Raw genomic sequence first — 10,804 nt, 5'->3', positions numbered from 1 at the left:
TGGTTCAGAGGTGAGCTCTCTAGGGCTTATGGATGGTATCAGGCAGCAGAGAAAAAGGGGGAATTTAAGGGCAAGGCCAAGGCTTGGGGCTCACGTAGCTAGGCGAATGGCCCTTCACTGAGATGGGGAAGGCTGGAGTAGGAAAAGATTCCAGGAAAAAAAAAAAAACAACAAGATTTTTAGTAATGGGATCCTCAAGAACTTAGAGAAACATAGCATTTCAGAGGTGGCCCCACATTTAAAGATAACCTCCATGTGATGCTTAAATATCCTCTATAGTTTCCCCCATATGTACAACATCAGCATCATCCAGGAGCCTGTTAGACAAATTCTCTGCCCACCCCTAACCCCCCCCACCCCCCGCCCCAGACCTGTTTAATCCAAAACTCTAAGGGTGAAGCCCAGACGCCTGTGTATCAACAAGCCTCCCGAGTGATTCTGATGCCCATTCAGGTTTGGGAACCTCTGTTCAACGGTATCTTCTCAAATGTTTCCTCTAATTTTGAGCACTTTGTATGGTAGTGTATGTTATTATTATTGTTTTTTTTTTTAAGGCTGCACCCAAGGCATATGGATGTTCCTGGGCTAGGGGTGGAAACGCAGCTGCAGCTGCCAGCCTGCACCACAGCCACAGCCACAGCAAAGCGGGATTCAAGCCTCATCTGTGACCTACACTGTCGCTTGTGGCAAAGCTAGGTCCTTATCCCACTGAGCAGGGCAGGGATCTAACCTGCATCCTCATGGATACTTGTCCGGTTCATTACCACTGAGCCACAATGGGAACTCCATTTTATGATGATGTCTCCAAGGGCAGCCAACACCATCTTTAGACAACTCTAATGAGACACTCTTCTAAAGAATGCACTATGTCTAAGTGGAAATCCAGATGAGACTTCCCCAAGCTATCACCTGGGAGGTAAAAAAATGACTCTTCCCCTTTAGAGTTGAGCAATCAGAGACTGACTAAGACCTGGTCCCACCCATCTATTTCCCATCAAAGCCATTGATAAGTCGCTCACCTTCCCATCAGTACTCCTACCCTGTCCTGGCCAGGCTCCTGGCAAGTACACTTTCACGGGTCATAAAGTTAAATCAGCAACCAGGAGTCATTAGAAAGAGGCTGAACAGGTGCAGGGGACAATGAAGGCAGGAGAAGAAATATTAAACTTTGCCCAAGTAAGGGGCCAATAAATCTCCATAAAGGACTGCCCCCTGAGCCAGTCCAAAGGCTGCCAGAAACCCTCCAAAGCATGGCTCCCACCGTCCTGCACTATCAAATGCCACACAGGGAGGGAGGTGTTCAGAAATATCTGTTGAATGGACTCAGTCTTCAGCAAAAAGAGGATTAAGGTTTACTGAGTACTTAGTATCTACTGAGTTGCTCTTCTCAATGACCTTTCGCTTGCATTATTTAATTTCCTATTCAAGTGATAGAGAGTGGCATTATCTACATTTTAAGAACAAGAATTCTGAAAATCTGGGGCTCAGTAATTTACTCACTAGTGATTGGTGGAATTGGATTTGAATCCATGTCCCCTGTCCACAAAGCGGGTGCTCTTTGACCACCTCATCCCATCCTGTTATAACTGAGCTAGTGCCCTGTGGGGCTCCTAGGCATGCAAGGATTTCTGTGCCCTCCACTTCTTGTCTTTGGGAGATAAGCTTTAGCCTCCATGACCTTCCCTGAGTTCCAAAGAGCAGGTGATAATCAGAGAAGGGAGGGGATGCGGAGACCAGGGAGGAGCCGTCGAGAGCCAATGGAGAGACAGTGCAGGAGTTCCCCTTGTAGCTCAGTGGAAATGAATATGACTAGCATCTGTGAGGACACAGGTTTGATCCTGGGCCTCACTTAGTGAGTTAAGGATTCAGCAACTGCAGCCCAGGAGGCAGTATTTCCTTTTTTTTTTTTTTGTCTTTTTAGGGCCACACTCCGCATCATATGGAGGTTCCCATGCTAGGGGTTGAATTGGAGCTACAGCTGCCGGCCTACACCACAGCCACAGCAACGAGGGATCTGAGCCACATCTAAGACCTACATCACAGCTCACGGCAATGCCGGATCCTTAACCCACTGAGTAAGGCCAAGGATCAAACCCACATCCTCATGGATCCTAGTCAGGTTCATTAACCGCTGAGCCACTAAGGGAACTCCCCGAAAGAGGAAAGGGGAAATATTAAGATATAAGTGATAAAGACGATGGGGGGGGGGCATGCAGCCACGCACACACTTTACGAAAGTTTGCTGCGGGTCTTGTGAAGGTTGCTACCAGTCACAGACATCAGTCATCACAGACGGATTTTTACTGTTTTTCTAGCTATGAGGAGATGCAAGAGTTGGGCTCATAAAGCCTTCTCTTAAAAAAAAAAAAAAATCTAACTAGGAGTTCCCATTGTGGCGCAGTGGAAACGAATCCGACTAGCAATCATGAGGTTTCGGGTTCGATCTCGGGCCTCGATCAGTGGGTTAAGGATCCAGTGTTGCTGTGAGCTGTAGGTTGCAGATGCGGCTCTGATCTTGTATTGCTGTGGCTGTGGCACACACTGGTAGCTATACTCTGATTCGACCCCTAGCTTGGGAAACTGCATATGCCATGGGCACAGCCCTAAAAAGCAATATATATCTATCTATATGTGTGTGTGTGTGTGTGTGTATATATATATAACTATCTGAAGACCTGTTCTTCCAGTTTTCCCAGAGCAGAGTGCCTCACTCCTGGTCTCCACTCTGAGCTCCACTCAGGGGCTGCTGTAGTCAGCAGCCACAGTAGAGGCTGATGGTAAGGGCCAAACTGCAGTTCACGCTCTCAAGGTCACACCTCAACCTGGTTTCTACGACTGCACCTCCTCCATAACCTCAGTTTCATCCTCCCTCTCCCCACCCTCCACCTCCTATCTTTCCAGTTCCCTGCCCCAAGTCCCACAGTTCTCAGATCCAACTGGACCTCGGACCTGTCAATCTCTACCTTTTCACTGCCCCCTCCCCCCTTCCCCCACCATTCAGCTTAGACTCCACGGGTCATCCCTGGAATCACTCTCAACTCCCTGGCCCGCCTCTCGCCTCAGGGTACTGACAAAATCCTAATCCTAACCAGTCGTCCATGCAGTGTGCTGTCTAGCAGTTCTGTTTCATTTCACTGATCTATACTCTCAGTTTCTAGACAACGATGTCATGTCTTATCCTCCCTCTGCAAACCCCCATACCTCCTCCTCAATTCTCTCCTAATGAGCTTGCTTCCTGTTTCCCCAGGAAATCGAATGCAGTCAGAAGAGAATTACAAGCATTGACCAAAGTCTAGATCTTTCTGTGACCATAGCCTGCCTTCTCTCTTGTTACTACAGAAGAAATACCCAGGCTCCTTCCACCCGGCACCAGATTCCACCCCTTCAGCTACTCACTTTTCCACACTTTCCAGTCTTTCTTCTGACTCACTGCCAAGAGCCCCCAAACATATTGCCATTTATCCTGCTGCAAAATGAAACCACCTTCTAACCCCAGAACCACCTAGGGATGCTGTGCTGTTTCTCTACTCCCCTTAACAGAAAAGCTCTCAAAACAATTTCTGCTGGGAGTTCCTGTTGTGGCTCAGTGGGTTAAGAACCTAACATAGTGTCGGAGAGGATGCAGGCTTAACCCCTGGCCTCGCTCAGAAGGTTAAGGGTCTGGTATTGCCACAAACTGTGGCGTAGGTTGCAGATGTGGCTGGGATCTCACATTGCTCTGGCTGTGATGTAGGCCAGCAGCTGCAGCTCCGATTCTATCCCTAGCCCAAGGAACTTCCATATGATTCAGGTGCAGCCCTAAAAATTAAAAAAAAAAAAAATTCTGCTTGCCGTCTCCAATTCCTCTCTTCCCATTGCTCTTGAATTCATTCTATCAGGTTCTACATCTGCTCACTAAAGCCACTCTTCTCAAAGTCCCAGTGACTCCACATTGCTAAGTCCAACTGCAGGTTCTCAGTACTTGGCCTGCCTGATTTATCAGCATCATTTATTCTCTTGGTCAGGCCCTCTCTTTTTAAACTTCCCTTCACTTGGTTGGTGGGATCCCACAAAATCTTCTGGGTTTTCCTTTCCTTTTCTTCTGCTAATCTCTAAACACTAATTTCCCAGGACTCAGTCTTTGGGTAGCTTTCTCTTTAGTCAAATCCACTCCCTTGATGATGTTATCCAGCCTCCTGGCTTTAAATCCCATCTTCATGCTCATGACACTGACTAGCATAAATGCCATAGACTAGGCATGTTATAGACAACAGAGATTTAAGTCCAAGGTCAGGGTGCCAGATGGTTAAGGGAGGACCCTTTTCTAGGTCACAGGCATGTGTCCTCACAAGGCAGAAGACGGCAGAGGAGTTCTTTCAAGAATTTTTTTTTTCTTTGTATGTGTGTGTGGCTACACCAACAGCATGCAGAAGGTCCCGGCCAGGGAATGTAGACAAGCCACAGATGTGACCAGTGCCACAGCAGTGACAACACCAGATCTTTAGACCCACTGAGCCACCAGGAAGTGAGAGGCTTGGGGATTTTCTATAAAAGTACTGCTTACCTCCCAAACATCCACCTCCTAATGCCATCACATTTGGGGTTTAGGTTTCAACAAGAGAATTTGGAGGAACACATTCAGATCATGGCTTTCTGTCCCTGCACTCCCCCCTGCCCACCAAATTTGTGTTCTTCTCGTTGCTTAAAAAACTCATTCTATCCCAATAGTGCAGGAGAATCCAAGTTCAGGTGCCCAAACCACAGTGACGCTGAACCAAAAAAAAAAAAAAATCTGCTTTTGGAGCAGAGAAATATTTATTGCAGGAGCCAAGCAAGGAGAACCAGTAGTTCATGCTCAAAAATCCTGAACTCCCCAGTGTTTTGCAGGGAAGAGTTTTTATAGGCAAAACTTGGGGCAAGGGCCTAGGGCAGCACTCTTGTTTCTTGACTGCCCTTCCTTTGTATCTGCATTGCCTCATTCCCCCCAATTACAAACTGTTTGAATCTGCCCTTTGGAACTTAGGGAAGGTCTGGAAGCCTGAAAGCCATTTTTTTTTTCTCTAGAAAAAGAAATGGGGGACACAGAAGTGCTTTTGTACCTGGAGGGCCTTCCAAGGTCCTGCTCAGATTCAATAGCTCCAAAAGTCTCAACTCATTCCAGCATCAACTTAAAAGCCAAAGTCCAAAGTCTCATCTCTGTCAGCCACGGCCAAGACGCTTGCTGTGACCTGCAGAATTAAACACTTTATGTGGTTCCAAACCTCAGTGGTAGGTCAAGCATGAGATAAACTTTCACGCCAAAAGGAAACATGGGAAAGAAGAAAGAGGTAACAGGTCTGAAGCAAGTCCAAAACCTTGGGGCCCACAGGGGTGGGAGTCCTGTCTTCAGGGCCCGCTGGTGGGGGATGGGTCCCAAGACACCAGGAGGCGTCCATCTCCACTACTTTAATGGGTGCAGCTCTCAAGGATTGGAATCTCAGTGCCCTTGGCTTTCACACTCATGGCTCTACCAGTCTGGGGTCACAAGAGATCCTCTGGGCATTACCCTTGGCAGTTCCACTCTTCCAAATCTTAGTGGTAGTAGCTGCCCCTGAGACTTATGCAGTCTTGGCCTTGGCTGTGCAGATAGTATCAGACGCCACACAGCACCCGGGCCTTGGGAGCTTCACGGAGAAGTGCGGGGCAGGAATGCAGAAAGTAGAACCCAGCTCTGAGGCAGCACCTGACAGCAGTGACCCCTCCTTTTAAATTGCCTGCCATATTGCACTCGGGCCTTTAATGGGGGGATGTGGGAGGGCAGCCAAAAGGACCCCCAAAATGCCTTCAGAATCATTGTTCCATGGACATTTTGTCATGGACAGTAGATCCTGGCTCTTCTATCTAGACTTCTGACTACTGTCTTGACATGAATAGCACCTAATGTCCACTGAGATGGTCTCTCTAAACTCATCTCCTTACACTTGGCTTGGAAATTTCCTCATCCAAACATCCAGGTTCATTGCTCATAAGTTCTGCCTCCCACCAAACACCAGGACACGAACATTCAGCCAAGTTCTGGGTCACTTTGCAACAAGCCAGTTCTTTGCCAGCCCCTCCAGGATTAAGCTTCACTTCCTGACAGTGGCATTGAAGGCCCTGTTCAAGGGCTCACTTCCAGAGGCATTCGATCCCAATCCCCCAGCAAGTCTGTCCATGACTCCTGCCATGAAGTTACCAACTTCAGATATCTATGTGCTCATTCATCAAACATCAAGCCTCTGCTGGAGTTCCCGTCGTGGCGCAGTGGTTAACGAATCCGACTAGGAACCATGAGGTTGCGGGTTCGGTCCCTGCCCTTGCTCAGTGGGTTAACGATCCGGCGTTGCCGCAAGCTGTGGTGTAGGTTGCAGACACGGCTCGGATCCCGCGTTGCTGTGGCTCTGGCGTAGGCCAGTGGCTACAGCTCCGATTCAACTCCTAGCCTGGGAACCTCCATATGCCGTGGGAGCGGCCCAAGAAATAGCAACAACAACAACAACAACAAAAAAAAAAAAAAAAAATCAAGCCTCTGCCTCTGGGCATAGGAACCAGATCTCACCCCTTGGGAAAGTTCTTTGGGTCTGGGCCAACTCAGCTGACCTCCCCCAGGCTTGCCAAGAATTTGCAGTTGGTTGATGAGGTGTCTGCTGCCTGGATCATTCTGATGCTCTCACGTGCATGTCTGGCCATGACAAGCCACCTGTCAACAGGGACCACCGGCCCTTTTATCTCTCATTCCCCAGCAGGCCAGGCCAGGCTTCTTTACACAGCAGCCTCCATGTCCCAAAAGGCAGAAAGATAGGAGTTCCCACTGTGGCACAGTAGAAACGAATCCGACTAGGAACCATGAGATTGTGGGTTCGATCCCTGGCCTCGCTCAGTGGGTTAAGGATCCAGCATTGCTGTGAGCTGTGGTGTAGGTTGCAGAGGTGGCTCGGATCCCACGTTGCTGTGGCTGTGGCATACGCCGGCAGCTACAGCTCTGACTCGACCCCAGCCTGGGCACCTCCGTATGCCACAGGTGCGGCCCTAAAACAGATAAAGGGAAAGGCAGCAAGAGAGAGCAAAGCTCTGGTGTGCAGACACTCCCCAGGTCTCTGCTTGCTTCACATTGTCACTGTTTTGAAAGTTCTGGGAGCAAGGCCAGCATCGGTGAGGGAGGCAGACCCAAGGACCTGGGAACAGGAAGCGAAAGAATTGGTGGCCATTTTTGCAATTGACCCCAGGGGAAGTTGATGGCCTCACATCCTTTGTCTTTCAGAACAAGACAAAGGATGTGACAAAGGATGTGTTCCCACCACGCTCACTGCCAACCCAGTCAGCACTACCACCGGCCCTATCAGTGCGACCCCTGGCCCAGCCAACCCTACCTACCCCAACTACGCTCCACCTGTGGTGCCCCCTGAACCTTCCTCTGAAGGTGTAGCTGATTTCGCCCAGAAGTAGATGGCCTAGTTCAGTGACAAGGAGGAGCCAATGAAGCTGAAACTTTCTTTCTCCCAGAAACTTCCACGCCCATGACTCCGCACTGTTGCTAGACCAAAGTGAACAACCATTTTGTCCCTTCTTTAATCCTCAGCTTCATTTTTGTTTCTTTTTTTGGTCTTTTTAGGGCCACACCCTATGGAAGTACCCAGGCTAGGTGTCCAATCAGAGCTGCAGCTGCTGGCCTACGCTATAGCCACAGCAATGTGGGATCTGAGCCACATCTGTGACCTATACCACAGCTTACAGCACTGCCAGGTCCTTAACCCACTGAATGAGGCCAGAGATCAAACACAAGTCCTAATGGATTCTAGCTGGGTTCATTACCACTGAGCCACAACGGGAAAGCCAATGTCTTCTTTTTAAAGTTCAGACATAATTTCCTGGGATTCTTGTCCTCCTTGAACCTTGATGAACTGCAGGGTGCATTTTCACTCTGTCCCTTCTGGTGTGCACCTTGTTCAGAGACCAGTTCTAAATCGGTGCCTTGGCCACGGAAATTTTAGAGGTCCAACTCCTGCCCCTCCCCCAAAGCTGACTCTGCCCCGCTCTGGAGTCCCGATTCAGACTCAGCCAGGACAGTGAAGGAGAAGAGGAGGGACGCACGTCTATGTCTGGGAAGCGTGTGGATGCTGCCCTCTGTTCATGTAGTCAACAAACATGCACCAAGTGCCTGTGTGCCAGGCACTGCCCAAGATGCTCAGGGTATGCCCCGGGGTGAAAGTCAAAATATTTAATAACCAATACCTCAATGGCTCCAAGAAGTCTGTATGGACAAAGGCCCCAGTGCTGGACCAGGGTTCTGGAGGCACAGGGCTCTGTGCCAGGCATTAGCCCTTTAGTTAGCGGATTATGGTGGAGCCCAGGTGACAGATCTAATTGCAGGACACAGAGGTCTGGGGGCGGGTCTCAGATTTCAACATGACAATAATCAGTTCATGGTGGCAGTGTACCCTAGGGCAGCTTCAGCCCAGGGGATGAAAGGGAACAGAACCATCATGGCCCCGGCCCTCTTGGGGCTCCCCATCCAGCCAGGAATCTTACCACACAGCAATGCTTTCCAGCTGTCATCTCAATGAATCCCTGAAACATAACTCATGGATGAGAAAACTGAGGCACAGAGAATAACTAACCCAGAGTCCTACCATGACAATATCATTGGAACAAAGAACAAAGTCCGACCAGAGCTCCTGATCATGTGTGGTTGCAAATCGTATATTTGATATAGGACTTCTTTCCAGAACATATAAAGAACTCCCTAAACTCAACAGAAAGAGAGCAAACAATCCAATTATAAAACAGACAAAAGACTTGAAAAAACACTTTCACAAAGGGAACATGAGATTGCAAATAAACACATGAAAAATTGTTCAACATCATTAGTCATTAAGCTGTGATGAAACACCACTGCACACTTATTAGAATGGCTAAAATGGGAGTTCCCATTGTGGCTCAAAAAGTTAAGAACCCGGAGTTCCTGTCATGGCGCACTGGTTAACGAATCCGACTAGGAACCATGAGGTTGTGCGTTCGATCCCTGGCCTCACTCAGTGGGTTAAGGATCCGGCATTGCCGTGACCTGTGGTGTAGGTTGCAGACACGGCTCAGATTCCGAGTTGCTGTGGCTCTGGTGTAGGCCAGTGGCTACAGCTCTGATTAGACCCCTAGCCTGGGAATCTCCATATACAGCGGGAGTGGCCCTAGAAAAGACAAAAAGACAAAAAAAAAAAAAAGTTAAGAACCTGACATGGTATCTATGAGGATGTGGGTTTGACACCTGTCCTCGATCAGTGGGTTAAGGATCTGGCACTGCCACAAGCTGCAGCGTAGGTCACAGATGTGGCTCAGATTCTCTGTGGCTGTGACTATGGCATAGGCCTGCAGCTGTAGCTCCGATTTGACCCCTACCATGGGAATTTCCATATGCTGCAAGTGTGGCCCTAAAAAAAAAAAAAAAAAGAAAGAAAAAGAATACTGATAACGCCAAGAGCTGATGAGGATGGAGAGCAACTGGAAGTCTCATACATCGCTGGTGAGAATGGCACAGCCACTCTGGAAAACAGTTTGGTAGATTATTATAAAGTTAAAAATATATATTTATCATATGACTCAGCAATCTCACTCCTGAGAATTTATCCTGGAGAAAGTAAGATTTATTTTCACACAAAAGCTTTTACCAAAATATTTATAGCAACTTTATTTGTAATAACGTCCAAACTGGAAATGATGCACATTCATCCCGGATGAATATGAGAAAAACAAACTCTGCTGTATCCGTACAAATGAATGCTTCTCGGCAGCGTAAAGGAGCGAGCTATTGATACACACAGCAATGTGGATCCCAGGGGCATTGTCATGAGTGGAAAAAGCCAGTCCCGGAAGGCTACATATTGTATGAGTCCATTTATATGACATTCTTAAAGTGACAAAATTACAGAGATGGAGAAAAAGTCGGTGGTTGACAGGGGTTAAAGTCAGGAAGATGCTATAACTATTAAGGGGAAATGAAGAAATTTCTCTCTGGTGGTAGAACAGTTCTGTATCCTGTTTGTGGTGGCAAGAGTCCATATATACAAAGTGGCGTGGAATCAAACACCCCAAAAATGAGGTTATAAACTGGGGAAACTTAAATATTAAAAAGGAGCCTGTCTTCTAATATTAAAGACATTTTGAATTGGAAATATGGAAGTGTTTTTCCCCCTTTCACTTTTTTTCCTAGTACTCCAGTGTTAGAATATTTCCTAAATCTGTCTACTGCAAAACCCACTGGAAACAATAACCATCTAGTTTCATGAGCCCCCCTCACCTCCAGATTATAGTCTCTAAATATCATTTCCTACTAAAAGAGCCAAGGTTCTCTGGAGAACAGAGTAAGCTTAGGAACCTGTGCCAGAGAAAAGAAATTGTCAGGGCACACAGACATCGCAGGAGCCATGTTGAAGGGGCTCCTACTGGCTAAAGAGGGAACAATTTGAACTCATCAAGAATAACAAGACAGCAATAATAACAACGACAACAATGCCAGGGATGGATTGAAACCTGAGCCCTCACAGGGTTACTAAAAAATACCTTTGGTCATCTTTGGAGACTGTTAGGGCACCTCCGTTATTCCGAAAATGGTAAATGGCAGGAAAGAGTCAAGCGTTCCCACCAGGAAAAATAAGGAATCAGGCAAAGAGGGTGTCTGCCCACAGCAGCCAAATCATGGCAGGACCTAAGTCGTTAAGGGGAAGGAGTGGGTAAGGCTTAGTGATGGGCTTAGAGTCTGGACGGTTTCATTTTTCCTTTTTTTCCTCCTGCTTCTGGTTTTTTTTTTTTTTTT

Source organism: Sus scrofa, chromosome 2, assembly GCF_054392235.1.
Source record: "Sus scrofa isolate SSC_HxYL_T2T_F1_AM1 chromosome 2, Sscrofa_HxYL_maternal_Yorkshire_Landrace_v2.0, whole genome shotgun sequence".
NCBI classification, from domain to species: Eukaryota; Metazoa; Chordata; class Mammalia; order Artiodactyla; family Suidae; genus Sus; species Sus scrofa.
Note: the sequence above shows the minus strand (reverse complement) of the source record.